The 17,110-nt window shown below is 46.5% G+C and overlaps 1 protein-coding gene across 2 annotated transcripts in view; it reads right to left on the reverse strand.

Annotated features, from left to right (window-relative positions):
* kcnab1a (potassium voltage-gated channel subfamily A regulatory beta subunit 1a) overlaps positions 1-17,110 on the reverse strand; it is a 407,972-nt gene that overhangs the window by 101,863 nt on the left and 288,999 nt on the right. The gene's annotated exons all lie outside the window — the stretch shown is intronic.

Here is a 17,110-nt window from a genome sequence, read left to right on the forward strand (position 1 = left end):
TTGGAGCTTGGATCAACAGGTAACTCTTTGCACTTTACCATATGTAGGTATTTCAGTGCAGCAGTGAATACACTCAACCATTTCACCATCCAATTGCATGAGTGGAAATTCCAGCCTATATATTCATATATATATCAACATAATATTCCAGAAATGGGAATTCTTGAGTGATAGGCCGCTTTGCTTCTCAGGAAATGTTAGGTCCTCCAATCAATTCCTTGATCCTACTTCAAGTAATGTTATTTACGTATTGCATTATCTTCAAAAAGTGGAAGTCCAGAATTGAGAGCTTTAACAGTATTTAATGACCTAGCTGAATATTTAAATTACTTATCCAACAGCTACATGGGCGTTCCCTGCTCGCCTTCAATCTCACTCTGAGTAAACTCGGGAAAGGGCAGGATGATATTGGGATCCCAACCATACGTTGTTTTTAGGGAGTTTAACTCCCTGCTCTACCCAAACTCACCTCCCCTTGCCTGGGTAAGTTTCATCCATGATTAAAAATGCCTATTTTTTGTGATAAACCTCTTTTTAGCTGTATTAATCAAACTGCACCAGGTTACCACTTTTCAATATATCAAGGAATATTTTTTAAAGGGAATATTTCTATTTAGAAAATTACATTCTAAGACACTACTCAATTGTATTGGTTCAGGCAAGTGTTACGCTCAGAATATGTAAATGAATTTGGCCAGAATTTTCCAGCCCCTCATGCCAGCAGGATCTTCCAGTCCCGCCAATGTGAATGGAGATTTCAATGGCACCCACAGTGGGGGTGCTGGAAAATTCTGGCCTTTGAATGGAAACTTCTCAAAGCACAACTTTGGGTTCAATTTGCACCCAGATTGCTGATTGCACCCAAAACAGATGTCCCTATTTGGCCACAGAATCTCCTGTTGATGTTCCAATCCATGAAAACAACGTGGAAATTGTGAACAACTTTACTTCATTAGTTCTGGGTTGACACCTTAACTTAATTTTCCAAAAATGAATGTAGTCTCCATATGAGGCATCTGTCGAACCTTAAATTTAAGGCATTGCTAATAGCATTAATCTCAGCCTGTAAAATAAATAAACTGAATCATGCCCACATTGTGGATGAGCCCAATGTATCTACTTGCCTAAAACCCAATCTAAATATTGCTGAAAGCTGCATCTTAGTTTCATTTAGGGCAGGAAATTTCATTATTTTGCGCTCCTTTCTGTAAATTTAACTGTGAAAGAAGGCTTCATTGCTTGAAATGCAAACTTTGTATTAAGCAAACTCATGGCAATTCATATTCTATGGCCCAAAGACCCTAAGAAAACCATTGATTTATCAGCATATAGCATGAATAGTACAAAGCATCTTGTACTATTATCTTTCTGGCAGAGCGCCCAGGGTAGAATAAAGTAATTCCATCCAGTCAACAGCCACATCATGTATCTTGCTCAATCGGGTGATCATCAACATTATTTGCATGGCTGTGACATGACACAGCCTTTATGCATCATTACATCCTAGACCTAACCTTTAATTTTGCAAGATCAGTCTTTTTATTTGGTGCTGAAGCTTCATTGCAAGCTCTGTAGGAGGTTTGCTGCAGGGCCTTCCTCCTCCTCACTGGCAATAGCTAATCATATTCCTGCTGTCTGTGGAGAATGCCAAATGAAGAAGAAATTTTATGTTTTTGGTTATCGAGTTCACTTTGTCTGGCGAACGTGAGCTGCACCCTTGATATTAACACAATAGTTGGTACTTGAAACTGATTAACTAAACAAACACTGGTGGTTTATTAGAACTAAGAACAGAGCACTACCACCATGTGTGCTTCTTCAATCACCTCCAGCTTTAGACTTAGTTACCCAAGAAGCCCACGCTGTGTAGCGATTGGTCAATACAGTCACATGGCCAACTAGCCACTTTCTCTTAAAGGTATATAGCACTCCACTTAACCACATCCCTCCCCCTTTACTTGAAAGTACAATTGAAAAGCATCACAACATCCCAATTATTTACAGGAATAACTATTTACAAGTCAAGTCTCTCAGGAGGCTTCCTCGGTCGTGTCGAGCGTCGTAGCCCAACGGCCTCGGCTGGTTTTTCCGAGAGCCCGTTCTCAGGGGTCAACTGCCCACCAAGCTCTTTGGTGGAAGTGGGCAAGTTTGTGTCTTCCATCCTCTTGGGTCCGACTCGCCCCACTGGTACTTCCAAATCGTGAGACATTTCTTCCACGCATGGTGCAGACTCAAACACAAATGATGATGGCGTTTATCCTTGTGGGATTGTCTCTCTTCTCCCGAGATGATCCGTGTATCGTCTAATTATTCAGACTTTACCGACACATTATAAGAGACAGGTCCTGTCACAGCACTCACTTCACCCAATAGCCAATTTGGCCCATCTCCAAAGTTCTTTGCGAGAACTAAGTCTCCACCGTGAAATTTCTTTCACGATTATGAGCATCATGTCTAGCCTTCTGGGCCTCTTGGCTTCTCTCCACCCTCCCCCCTGAATTCAGCCTGATGAGAGTTAGAATTACTTCATTAGTAATTCAGCAGGAGCAATATCAGTGGTCGCATGTGGCATCGTCCGGTATGCGAACAGGAACTGCGACAATCTAGTGCTGATGGAATCCCCGTCCAGCTTTTTCATCCCAGACTTAAAAGCTTGGACCGCCCGCTCAGCCAAACCATTAGAGGCGGGGTGGTAAGGTGAGGTTTTGTATTCGGTTGAGGGTTGTAAACCTGTGGAACTCCCTGCTGGTAAATGCAGTCCCGTTGTCTGACACGAGCACCTCTGGTAACCCATGCACTGCAAAATTCTGTCACAGACGGTCTATGGTGGCAGCAGACATGGGTGACAGGACGTCATAGACATCCATCCACTTGGAATGGGCGTCTATTAGTAAAAGGAACATCGTGCCCAAGAAGGGCCCCACATGGTCAACGTGGAGGCACACCCATTGCTGCCCCGGCCATTCCCAGGGGTTCAATGAGGCTAAGGGGGTACCCTGCTTGCACTGAAGACAACTTTTGACTAGGGTTTCGATGTCCATGTCCATCCCTGGTCACCACAAGTAGCTGCGCGTGAGCATCTTCATCCTACTAATGCCAGGATGAGTGCTATGTAATTCGGCCATTAATGGCCTTCACCCTCTTGGGGGCACAATGACCCTTGCTCCCCAGAGCAATATGCCGTCCTGGCAGGTGAGCTTATATCTGCGATTGAAATAGGGCTTCATGTCATCAGACTTTGGCTCACCTGACCATTTAATCATGATCTGCTTGCGGACGTGAGATAAAAGTGAATCTTGGCTTGTCCACTCACAGATTTGTTTGGCCTGGGCAGAAGAGGAACCCAAAAAATTTAGTAGTAAGACAAGTTCCTGTGGGAATTGGAACCTTCATGTTGTTATCTGGATGGGGAGGGAGTGCATCAGCAGGTGCGATTTGGCTTCCTGATCAGTGAATGAAAGTGTATTCATAAGCAGCCAATATCAGTGCCCACCTCTGGATGCAAGCAGATGCAACAGGGGGTATCACCTTAACCTCTCCAAATAATCCCAGCAGAGGCTTGTGGTTGGATATAATGTGAAAATGGCGACCGTGGAGGTATTGATAGAATTTCCAAACACAAATACAACAGACAAGCCCTCCTTGTCAATTTGAGAATATTGTCGCTCTGCAGCATTGAGCGTGCGAGATGTACAACCAATGAGTGGTTTGGAGCCATCCGCCATCCGATGTGAAAGTATAGTCCATACTCCATAAGGGGATGCGCTGCAAGTTAAAATTAATTCTTTCTTTAGGTCAAAGTGGACCAATAGAGTCGATGATCTTAATAATTGCTTTACCTTCATAAACGCCTCCTGGTGCGGAGCTTGCCAAATCCATTTATGGTTTTTATTAAGCGATGTATATAATGGAGCCAGTATGGTTGATAGATTTGGGACAAATCATCCATAGTAGTTTATCATGCCGAAGAAGGCCTTTAGTTCTGTAGTGTTTCTCAGTGCAGGTATCTCGCTAATAGCCTTGACGTTTTCTTCCAAGGGATGCAGGCCCTGAGTGTCTTTATGGCCCAAGTAAACTGCCTCTTTGGCTTGGAAAGGACATTTTTCTCGCTTCAAGCGCACCCCCACTTGTGAGAAGCATTTCAGCACCTCCTCCAAGTTAGCTAAGTGTTCATTGTCAGTTCGTCCAGTGACTGAGACATCATCCAGATAAACAACGACATGGGGCAGTCTCTGAAGCAGATTTTCCATGGTATGCTAGAAAATAGCACACGCCGATGAGACCCCAAAGGGTAGTTGAGTATATTGATGCAATCCTCGATGTGTATTGATGGTCACGAATTCCCTAGAGTCCTTTTCCAACTCTACCTGCTGGTAGACGTGGCTCATGTCGAGTTTTGAATATGTGATGCCCCTGCCAATTTCAAATACAATTCGTCAATCTTCGGTATCAGTTGTCTATCAAGTTTGGCCACTCTGTTTACAGTTAACTTATAGTCACCGCATAAGCGAACACTTTGGTCTGGTTTCAGTATGGGTACAAGGGTGCTGCCCACTCAGAAAATTGCATCGGCTGTAAGATACCCAACTATTCCAGCCTGTTTATCTCAGTCTTGACCTTGTCCCATAGAGCATGAGGGACTGGTCTGACTCTGATAAATCTGGGAGTTGCGTTAGGGTCTACGTGGATTTTGGCTTGTAGCCCACGAATCCTTCCTAGCTCATCACTGAAAATGGAAATGTATTTTTGTAACAATTCCTGTAAGTTTCTTGTTCTGATTCGAAAAATGGCAGCCCATTGCAATTCAATCTCTTTAAGCCAGTTGCGGCCAATTAAACTGGGGCCTGCCCCAGCTACTACTATAAGGAGTAAATTTGTAGACTGATCCCCATACTGCGCCAGGACTTGACATATCCCTTTCACTCTTATTCTTCACCCGTATATATTTTTAATTTAGTGTCTGATCATTCAAAACTTAAAGGATGGACTCCTTTACTCAAGTGTCTTAATGTATGTTCTCCTGTGACAGACATTGATGCCACAGTATCGACCTCCATCTTGATGGGTTGTTCATTGACTCTAATGACTACCTAAATTGGCTCAGTTCTACCCATTTTCAGGTTGTATAATGAATAGATGTCAGATTCTGCTTCCTCTGATCCTTCAACGATACAGATTGCGCAATTTCTACCTTTGTTTTTAAAATGCTGTCTTAGTCTATCTTGACACTGCCACATTATGTGACCATTGCGGTAGCAGAAAAAGCATTCGATATTTCTGAACTGTCGATCGCCTGCAGGCTGCCTGGATGCATTTCTCTTATTGTCATGGGTTTTCACCATAGTACAGTTGTTCTTCAATGGTCTGTACATAGTGGGCGTTCCCTGCCTTTCTGCCGAGTCTGACGTTTTTGCGCCTTTTGTTACCGGCCCTTCCCACCCTACAAGATGAACGGCACCATTTTGTGTATCTTTTATTGCCTCTAAGTCTCTAACAGCGCCCTCCATGGCTGTTGCCAATTCTAATGCCTTACTGCAGTCTAGATTAGTTTCATATAGCAATCGCTTTTGAATAACATCGTCCCCGATTCCACATATCAATCAGTCTCTCAACATATCATTAATTGAAGTTCCAAACTCACAATAATTCCTTACATAGCCAGCGATCGTCTCTCCTGGAAGCCCATTCTTTGAATTAAATATAAAATGCTGCATAGTGACTGAGGACTTTGGCTTCAGGTGGTTTTTTTACAATGTTTACTAACTCATCGAAAGTCTTTGAATCGGGGGTATCAGGTGACGTGAGGCTACGGATCAGCCAATGTGTTTTGCTCCCACATGTGGACAAAAGAATCACCATCTTTTTGTCCTCTCCCGCGATGTTGTTAGGGTAAAAAAGAACGCTAGGCCTTCAATGTAATGAGACCAGTCATTGGAAACGGGATCGAATGGTTCAAGATGCCTAAACCACAGCATACTCAATGACTAAGGAGACTGCACTTTCAAACAGCTTTCAAGGTAGTGGCGAAGTAATGTAGCTGGCTTACTGTGGCTTTCTTGATTGCGTCAATTGATCCAGTTTATCCTGTTTGCCAGTTTTATGTTTTTGGTTATCAGGTTCGCTTTGTCCGGCGAACGCTCACTAGCTGTGCCCTTGATATTAACACATTTGTTGGTGCCTGAAACAATACAGGCAGAGAGACTAATTAACTGAACAAACACTTGTAGTTTATTGGAACTAAGAACAGAGCACTAACACCACGTGTGTTTCTTCAATCACCTCCAGCTCTAGACTTAGTTACCCAAGAAGCCCACCCTGTGTTAGCGATTGGTCAATACAGTCACATGGTCAACTAACTACATTCTCGTAAAGGTACATAGCACTCCACTTTACCACACTTATCTACCTTGGTAAAGTCTACTTCATTCCTTGAATGGATGGATTCTTGGTCTCTACCATCCCTCCCGCAGCTCTGATAAGACTTCCATTTCCAATTCAGGGTGCGCCAGCTAGTTAGACTTTGTCACAATAAGTTAAAGTGAAAATGAACTGACAATCAAATATGGAGTGCTGAAAAAAAAACACCTCAACAAACTAGCATGACATCCCCTTTTGCAATACCAAACCCTAGAAACCTGTGGTAGATAAAGAATGTATTCTTTTGAAAAATGAATTAGACTGTACCAGGGAGTAGGGAAGCCCATTTCCAAAGAAGAATCACATTGGGTTCAAAGCTCTGTTTCTCTCTCCACAGATGCTGTCACGTCTGAGTTTTTCTAATACTTTCTGTTTTTTATTTTATATTAGAGAATCTAACTTTCTTCAACACTCTTCAGTTCACAGTTTGGGAGTTCATTAGGTTTTGTTGTATAATTAAGTTAAGGTTTCATTGTCCTATTGATAATTAACAGGATTGAACCAACTATTTACCACAGTAGGAGCAAAATAATTACCACAGGGCCTAGAAACTGATAGATAATTGCACATATTGAAGAATTGCTTGGGAACCATGAAGCCTATTTCAACAGGCTGACCCCACAAGTTGAGTTTCCAAAACCATCTATTAATTCTACCTTTGCTGTGTCTCAATTAGTGAAGGTGCTGATTTGGCACAAACTACATTGCTAATGGCATTTGTTCAGAGGTACACTGTTGGGTTAATAGCAGCCTATTTTCAATTCATCACTTAGTTGTCAGTTAGTTAATATTTATTTTTATTTTTAAAAATCCTACAACATTATTTTTTAATTGTCTAAACATTGCACTAACAAAATGTTGGGACTAAATATTATTTGATTGATGAGAGTTACAGTGGAGAACTAGATGTGGCTGGGAAGGTTTTGTAGTGTCCAGTGATAAAAGTTCCACATTTTATAATGATATGAAAAAAAAAGTGGGTCAACAAAAAAATGGTTTGCACTTATTTTCTGGAGCTGGGGTTCGCGATTCATGAACTGCCTGCACCTGCTGAGGTAGGCAGTATGCAAACTTCACGCTGCCTCCTCATTTCCATAATTTCTCCATGCAGCCGAGCACAACTCACCCTGCTGGAGGCCTGCACGCACAACAGGGGCCTCGGAGTGTGTGAGACTAGCATGTGTTGCAGCTAACTTCCAGTTTTTTTAAATGCAGCCTGCCCCTCTTAAAGGGAAGCTGCACTGAATCAAAGGCGGCTGCTACCAGCGTTCCAGTGGAGACTAGTCAAGCAGAACAGCAGGACAGAGAGAAGGCTCCGAGGTTCATGTATGCAACATTGGAGGCATTAGTCGTGGAGGTTGACAGGAGGGGGGATGTCATGTTTCCGCAGGGCCCGGGGGCCCTGAAGACCACCCTCTGAAGGGAGTAGGACCAAGTGGCCAGAGAGGTCAATGCATGGAATTTGGACGCAGGGACCTGCCAGTAGTGCTGGAAGAAGTTTATTGACCTCACGGGTGTTCAAATCCAATGAATGCATCTTCACTTGACGTCTCTTACTCACCACAGCACCAACCCCTCACACTGCTCAATGCACTACAGCCCTATCACTCACACAGCAACAATCCCTACCACTCAGGACTCATGCCTAGCATTCAGATGTTCCACCTCGCTCTCACACACCTTCCAATAATGCCAGCCTCACATCTACCTCCCACTGTCCTGACATATATCCAGTTATTCAGCAGGCACATCACTCAAACACAGTGCAACACTTAGTGACATGCTTCCTTTGCCCTTGCATGACAAGTTGGCATGAAATCCAAGGCACCAGCAAGGCAGGGGCCAGGCACACCCTCATCCCCTGAACCTGATGGAGGAGATGGTGCTTCAGATTATGGAACCAACTATGACAGAGCCTGTGGCATCCCACTTCACTGTCGTATGTTACTGCCTTGTGCTCCTTTTCAACTCCCACCTCACCTTCATCCTGCTCCCTGGAATGCCAAGCAAGCTGCAGATGGTGTGACCAGCGACCTCTTGCTTTACTCTCCATTCTGCCCTCCCTTCAACCCAATCCTCCCCTTCTGACTTTCTGCTTTCAGATATCCAAGAAATGCCACCTGGCCAGCCAGTGCACCACCAGGAGGAAGAGAGAAAGAGAAACACTGTCACTTCATATCACTGATTAAGAAGCACTGTCACTTCATCTGACACTCACAGCCACCAGCTCAGATACTGGCACTGTGCAAATTTTAGGGTTGCAATTGGCAGGTAGTGAACCTCTAGGCACAAGTGGGCTGCAGCCAGGCCGGGGAAAAGGATAGTTCGTGAATCAGTTCACCAGGGGGCGAGGTCACAGAAGAGTACAGCCAAAGGGAAGTCAGGTGAGGATTTTGATGGGGGGCACCTACAGGAGAATGCTGATGAACATGTACACTGAGATGCTTGGTGCATAGCCAGGCCTACTAAGCAGCCTCCTGACATTGTCAAGGGGCATGGAGAGGTCCAGCTCCAATGTTACTCAGGGCATCGTGCAGAGCTTGAAGCCCATCCATTCCATTGTGGAAGTGGTGGCCAATTCCATGACAGCACCAGTTGATGCAGACATGATGCAGTGTCAGGGCAGGCGATGTCTCAACTTCCATTGCAGCATAGATAGAAGATCTCAGTGCTGCAGTGGAAGCTCAGATAGAGGTCAGAAGATCCATGCTTTCTGCCATACAGCCTCAGACTGCTGCCATCATGACTGTAGATCTCAATGCTCATAGGGAATTTCAGGCTCTCACAGCAATCCAGCATTCTCAGGCTACGGGAATCGCTGGGTTATCACCCAAGGGAGCAGCACCATGAAGCATGGCGAGTCTGCTCACCTCTCTCACAATGACTACATTCATGCTCCCACTGCTGCCATTCTACCAGTCCTTGTTATTGCCTGTCAGTCAGCCAGCCCAGACTGCAGCCACCCATGCCAAATTGACGCAGTCCAAAGCTGGTCCCTCAAGACACGGAGCTGCTTAGGTTGTCCTGCAGTCTCCCTCCTGTTCAAGTTAGCAGCCTTCCGCCCAGCCATGCTTCTGTCGCTGGGAGGCATGAAGGGAAGGTACAAGGGCGAATAGTTCACTTTTGTTTGCATAATTGGTTACATTGTTGGATAAAGATGTTAATGGAATGGTTTTTGTTGGTGGATTTTATTAGAGGATGTTGGCCAAGTGGACACCATGATGGGGCATCTAAGATGGATGTTTTTTTAAAATTCATTCATGGGATGTGGGCTTCGCTGGCTGGGCCAGCATTTAGTGCCCATCCCTAATTGTCCTTGAGAAGGTGGTGTGAGCTGCCTTCTTGAACCGCTGCAGTCCATGTGGTGTAGGTACACCCACAGTGCTGTTAGGAAGGGAGTTCCAGGATCTTGACCCAGTGATAGTGAAGGGACTGCAATATATTTCCAAGTCAGGATGGTGCGTGGCTTGAAGGGGAACTTCCAGGTGGTGGTGTTCCCATCTATCTGCTGCCCTTGTCCTTCTAGATGGTAGAAGTCGTTGGTTTGGAAGGTACTGTCTAAGAAACCTTGGCAAACTCCTGCAGTGCATCTTGTAAATGGTACACACTGCTGCTACTGTGCGTTGGTGGTGGAGGGAGTGAATGTTTGTGGATGTGGTGCCAATCAAGCGGGCTGCTTTGTCCTGGATGGTGTCAAGCTTCGTGAGTGTTGTGGGAGCTGCACTCATCCAGGCAAGTGGGGAGTATTCCATCACCCTCCTGACTTGTGCCTTGTAGATGGTGGACAGGCTTTGGGGAGTCAGGAGGTGGGTTACTCATCACATGATTCCTAGCTTCTAACCTGCTTTTGTAGCCACAGCATTTTTACGGCTAGTCCAGTTCAGTTTCTGGCCAATGGTAACCCCCAGGATGTTGATAGTGAGGGATGCAGTGATGGTAATGCCATTGAACATCAAGGGGTGATAGTCATTGCCTGACACTTGTGTGGCACGAATGTTACTTGCTACTTGTCAGCCCAAGTCTGGATGGCTTCAGTTTCCGAGGAGTTGTGACAGTGCTGAACAGTGTGCAATCATCAGTGAACATCCCCATTTCTGACCTTGTGATGGAAGGAAGATCATTGGTGAAGCGGCTGAAGATGGTTGGGCCGAGGACACTACCCTGAGGAACTCCTGCGGTGATGCCCTGGAGCTGAGATGACTGACCCAACAACCACAATCATCTTACTTTGTGCTAGATATGACTGCAACCAGCAGAGAGTTTTCCCCCTGATTCCCATTGACTCCAGTTTTGCTATTGCTCCTTAATGCCACACTCAGTCAAATGTGGCACTCAGTCAAGGGCAGTCACTCTCACCTCACCTCGAGTTCAGCTCTTTTATCCATGTTTGAATCAAGGCTGTAACGCGGTCAGGAGCTGAGTGGCTTTGGCGGAATCCAAACTGAGCGTCAGTGAGCAGGTTATTGCTCAGAAAGTGCCACTGGATAGCACTGTCGCTGACCCCTTCCATTACTTTATGCCAGGCCATGAGGTTACAGGTTGTGTTCGAGTACAATTCTGCTGCTGCTGATGGCCCACAGCACCTCATGGATGCCCAGTCTTGAGTTGCTAGATCTGTTCAAAATCTTTCCCATTTAGCATGGTGGTAGTGCTACACAACACGATGGAGGATATCCTCAATGTAATGACGGGACTTTGTCTCCACAATGACGGTGCAGTGGTCACTCCTATCGATACTGTCACGGACAGATGCATCTGCACAGGCAGATTGGTGAGGACGAGGTCAAGTATGTTTTTCCCTCACCAACTGCCGCAGACCCAGTCTAGCAGCTATGTCATTTAGGACTTGGCCAGTAGTGGTGCTACCGAGCCACTCCTGGTAATGGACATTAAAGTCCCCCACCCAGAGTGCATTCTGCGCCCTCACCACCCTCAGTGCTTCCACCAAGTGGTGCTCAACATGGAGGAGCACTGATTCATCAGCTGAGGGAGGGCGGTACATGGTAATCAGCAGGAGGTTGCCTTACCCATATTTGACCTGATGCCTTGAGACTTCTTGGGGTCCGGAGTCAATGTTGAGGCCTCTCAGGGCAACTCCCTCCCGACTGTATACCACTGTGCTGCCACCTCTGCTGCGCCTGTCCTGCAGGTGGGCAGAACGTACCCAGGGATGATGATGGTGTTGTCTGGGGCATTATTTCTAAGATGTGGTTCTATGAGGATGACTATGTCAGGCTGTTGCTTAACTAGTCTGAGAGACAGCTCTCCCAATTTCGGCACTAGCCCCCAGATGTTAGGAGGACTTTGCAGGGTCGACAGGGCTGAGGTTGTTTCCGGTGCCTAGGTCGATGCCGGGTGGTCTGTCCGGTTTCATTCCTTTTTTGTGACTTTGTAGTGGTTTGATACAACTGGGAGGCTTGCTAGGCCAGTTCAGAGGGCATTTTAAGAGTCAACTACATTGCTGTAGGAGTCACATGTAGGCCAGACCAGACCAGGTAAGGATGACAGATTTCCTTCCCTAAAGGGCATTAGTGAACCAGATGGGTTTTTACAACAATCAACAATGGTTTCATGGTCATCATTAGACTTTTAATTTCAGATTTTTATTGAATTCAAATTCCACCATCTGCCGTGGCGGGATTCGAACCTGGGTCTCCCCAGAGAATTACCCTGGGTCTCTGGATTACTAGTCCAGCAACAATACCACTATGCCATCACCTCCCCCAGAGGGGATGGTAAGTCCCAGGTGGTAAAGGGAAGTGGTCCTGTGGGAAGCAGAGTCTGAGCCAATGCTCTTGGATAGTGCGTTCTGAAAAAAAGAGGTCCAGAATGCATCCTCCCTGCATTTTCCTCTTCCTCCTCCTCTTAAAGTAGCTCTGGGTTCCTAGTGGCAATAATTGTGCCCTCATGGTGGCAATGTTATGGAGAACAAAGGAGACTACCATGAACTTGGAAACAGGCTCCGCAATATACTGGACGGCTCCTCTGCTATCAGTCCAGCGTGAAGCATTGGGCTGAATTTTACCAGGAAACGGGCTCGGAGGTGGGTGGCCTCACAAAAGGACAACGGGAGGCATTGGGAGTGGAGCCCGACATCTTCCTGCCACCATGGGATATTTTCAAGGGCGAAAAAGTCAGCAGCCAGCTGCCTGCTGAATGAAGGCCAGAGGCTAATTAAACCAATATACAGCTACTTACTGCTCCCCACCTCCCGCACAACCAGAATTTTACTTGGGGGGGTTGGGGGCTGGGGGGGTGCCCTTTTATGGAAGCTCCATGACCATGGCCCATGGAGGAGCCCCCAAGCAGCAAGACTGTCTCCACAGCTCCAACATGACCATTGAAAAGCTTCACCCTCCGATCGCCGGGGCCTGCCTGCCTGGCACTGGCACAGGGACACCTTCGAAGGTGCCCTTTTCCTCTTCCTACAGCCTCAGCAGCGGCAACCTCTACTGGCTGTACTGCTGAGGCTGGTGAGCTTCCGACACTTTGACTGGGCCAGCAGCTCTGAGAGATGGGTCACTGCCCTCAATTGGATAGCGGTTCCGGTGGTGGCCTCTTAATTGGCCACTGCCAGCAAAATTCTGCCTGGTGTCCCCCCATCCACCATCTGCCAGAGTGGGCTCGGGACCTATTTTCAGTCCATGAGATTGGACTTCCTGGCCTTTTGATAAAATTCCGGCCACTGTTTCAGCATGTCAATGGTCTGCTCCATGATGTTCCTGGTGATTTCATGGCTCTTATTATAAGTGCGTTGTGCCCGCATGGACAGGAGGCAGAGGGGAGCCAGGTGTAGAGGTGGTAACCTTCGTCCCTGAGCCGTCACTGTCTGGGTATTCTTGGAGGTGTAAAGACAGCAAGAATGGCAAACTGGGTCAGAATGAAGGCCCCATGGCTGTTGCTGAGATAGCAGGCATTCAATGACATGATGTACTCTGTATGGTTGCATACCAACAGCACGTTGATGGAATGGGAGCTCTTGTGGGTCTTATACCTCATCCTATTGACATGAGAACCCCTCAGAGCTATGTGCCCTGCACTATTGGCAATCTCGATATCCTGGCAAAGCCATGTGCCCTGCTTCTCCTGATTCTCCCTGCTGAGGAAGAAAACAATGAATTTGCTATCCTGGCATACATCTCCTGTATGTGCTGATGGATGGCGTACAGGGAGATATTGGATATGTTGTCCGCTCCTACCTGGAAAACTCTGGAAGCATAGAAGTTTAATGCCACTGTGACCTTTACTGACAACACCATCCTCACTCTGGTGTGACGCTCCAGGTTGTGTTGAAGGAGATGGCAGTTCTATGGCGTCTTACTTGTTGAATCTGAGTCTCCACAGACACGGCTCCTAGGTGAGGCTGAGGTAAGAGAACTGCTCTCAAGGAACATGCTGTGATGGAATCTGTGGTTCCAAAAGCTTGTATTTTTTGAAAGAGACCCTAATTGAAAAGGGAAACTGAGAAAGGAAACTAAAGCTGAAACTGAGAATGGAAACCAAAACTTCTGGGAAAACTGAAACCGGTTAACACCACATAAAAGGACAGAGAGTTATCAGAGCTCAGATGATAATCCCAATGGTGCAGCACAGGCAGGTTGAAGAAGGCGGAGGCCAGATTCAGAAGCTCAAAATAGGCAAATATACAGCTGCTGCAGCTGTTTCTGTTACTTGAAGATAACATTGGTGGATCTACACCATCCAGACCTTTGTAAGCAGAGTCGAGAAGGTTCTTTAGATTTGTACCATTTTTGGTGAAGACTGTGCCTATGGTTGGTTGTGCGCTGTTGCAGGCTGGGGATCAGGCTAAATCTGAGAAGAGGAATGGAAATTCTGTGAGGAAGGCAGAGTCCTGAAGGACTTTGTGACTGAGACTGATGATATAGGTGCTGAGTGGACTGCCAAGCCAATTTGTAAGGTCAGTCTCAGCTGTATCTGCCAATTAATATATAATTTATAATTTATAATCAACCACAATTTGCCTGTTAATTCATGTTTAACTTATGTTGATTCTGGGTTTTAGAGTATAGGTAGTTATCCAAGATAGTATTCAGTATTTGCTTTGTTTAACTCTTGAACAGTAAAAAATTCTTTTGTTTTAAACCATGAAATCTTGTGGCTTCATTCTTTCAGAAAGTAACTGGGATTTTTGATTTCCTCTTTTATAAAAGAAAGTTACTGGTCTCAACTGAGACCAAAACAATGTGGTGGGTTGGGTCTTTGGTGAATAACCTCCTTCCTCCTCCTTCTTCACAGAGCTTTCCCTTTTTATAGTCTCTATTCCATTTTACTGGTCATGTCACAGACCCAGAGGCACTGGACTACATCACACTTGCTGCTGACTTTGATCCCCAAATCTTCTGGCCTCCCCAAAATATGTGGCAGCTCACCACAAAACCCCCCAAAACAAGTCACAGCGCTTCCACTAACTTTACCACAGCAGAAGGAAGTCAAAAGCACCTCGCCTGCAAGTTGGTGGCCCTTTAACTAACAAGAGTGAGGAAGTGTGGGATCGTGGGGGAGGTCCCTGGTTCACTACAGAGTGATTGGCACAGACGTTCAGTGGATACACGCAGACCAAGGGTGCAATTGTCCCAGATTTGCACTAAGTATGGTAGTGGGCAGGAAAAAGAACGTTTTACTCGCCGGTTGCAATGGTGGCTTTTCACGCCGTATCATCCCAATCCTGCCTCATTAATCATGCATTCCCAGGAAACACGCTGTTTCGATGGCAGGCGGGCTCTCATTCGCCTGCCACACATCACCTCGCCACCTCCTCATGCTGGGCGCCATATTTAAAGTGCAGCTGCGCACATACCTCTCCGTGCTTCTAGCCCAGGACTGCTGCACAGAAGACATGGCCCTGAAAAGCAAGAAGACTGCAGCCCCCCCAATTTCAGTGACGCCTAATAGGTCTGCCGTGACATCCTCTACTCCCGCTCTGGCCACAGGAGGGGAAGCAACACCACCACTCCGGTTTGGGAGGCGGTGGCAGAGGTGGTCACTGCTAACGCTGCACAGAAGAGGTTGGCTATCCAGAGCAGAAAGATAATGAATGATCCCATCCGTGCCACCAGGGTAAGGAAACCATCTCATCACTCTAAACTCACACACACACACAAGCCCATCGCACAATCACTGGCATCTCACTCACTGCCAGCCAAAGGGACATCACCGCTCACTCTCTCACATATACCCTCACATCTTCATCTGGCCTCATCTTCTCTGGTGACTACCTCCTCAGCCCTAACACTCTTGATGCCACTTGCACAGATCAACGTGTGCCCCCTGCACACCTTAGGACACCCCTCTTCCCCAGTACAGCCCTTGCCCTGCAGCCTCTTCCTTTGACTGAGGTCACTTCTCCACCTTCCCCAAGCAAGTCCTAGCCCTGCAGCCACTGAAATGCCAGCCCCACCTTACGGCAGGTCTCGTAAGTAGAGACCTGCCCGTGAGCCCCCCCTAAAAGTGATGTGGTGCTACCTGCGAAGCCTGGCGCTGATGACCACGAGTGCTGCCCGAAGCAAAGTCAGCAAATAAGCCTCAAAGTCCCGAGTGAAAGTGCAGCTTTGCATGATCCAGTGTGGGGGATTATTCCGGCAAGCTTGGCTTATAATGACATGCAGATGTATTGCAATGACATTCCTGATGTGCAGCAGCGGGAAACGCGGCCCGCCATTGATGGGTGGAGCGAACAATTAGATCCTGGCTTCGTGACATTGTGAAACTGATTTTTGGCCTTCCCGCCATATTGTCCGCTCATGCCCGCCATGATGCCCGACACCACCAGGCATGGAAAATTCCACCTCAAGTTTGTGAAACATGCACCAAATCAGCCAGATTAGTTCATTAATGTCACAATCAGTACTCTCCTCATGCTGTCACTGTACACATGGAACAGCCGCCCTAACATCTAGCCCAGCAAGGAGCACCATCTGGAATGCACCAGAAGTGACAGGCAGCATGGCCAGTGCCATTTCATGGCTTCGGGGATTCAGTAGTGCTGGCACCAGCAGCAGTACAGTACCCATAATCACAGTCAATATGTTTGTCAAATTATTAAAATACACTTAGAAAATAATGTTTCATTACAGCTGACTGGAAAAAGTAACGGTTGGTAATAGAAACATGATGGCTGGACAGAGTTGAGTACAGATTCATAAAACATACTTTGAACTTTTATGAGAATAATATTTATCACCTTAAGTATGTTTTCTGTCCAATGCTTCAGAATAATTAAAATATTAAAAGGCTGAAATACCTAGCATGGGAAAAGTTGTGAAATTTGGCTGGGTTGGGGAAGAAACCAGGAATCCTTTGCCCTTCATTCTATCAGGTGATATTGGGTGGGAGTCCCACCTACTCCCCAGATGTCTACAAGAGTCGTTTGCAGCACAAATGAGGGTCTTCCTAGGATGCCTGTCCATTATGCCTTCATGGGCAGGAATTTTCAGATGGCAGGGTTTCCCACCCTGCCACCCAAAGAGTCAATGGGGTACACATCCCCACCCGACACTGGTTGCCCTTCAGCCACTTAGGAGATGGGATTTCTGCTCCTTACTCAGGAAGACTGACCCAGTAGCACTGTAGTTCTAGCAGCACCAGTAGCAGCTGAGGCCAGGACTATTACTAAAGCAGTCCCCAGATTCAAATCCCCGGAGTCCAGGACAGGGTAAGTGTGGGTGGTCTCATG

The sequence above is a fragment of the Cetorhinus maximus genome, chromosome 19 (genome assembly GCF_964194155.1).
Source record: "Cetorhinus maximus chromosome 19, sCetMax3.hap1.1, whole genome shotgun sequence".
In the NCBI taxonomy this organism is placed as follows: Eukaryota; Metazoa; Chordata; class Chondrichthyes; order Lamniformes; family Cetorhinidae; genus Cetorhinus; species Cetorhinus maximus.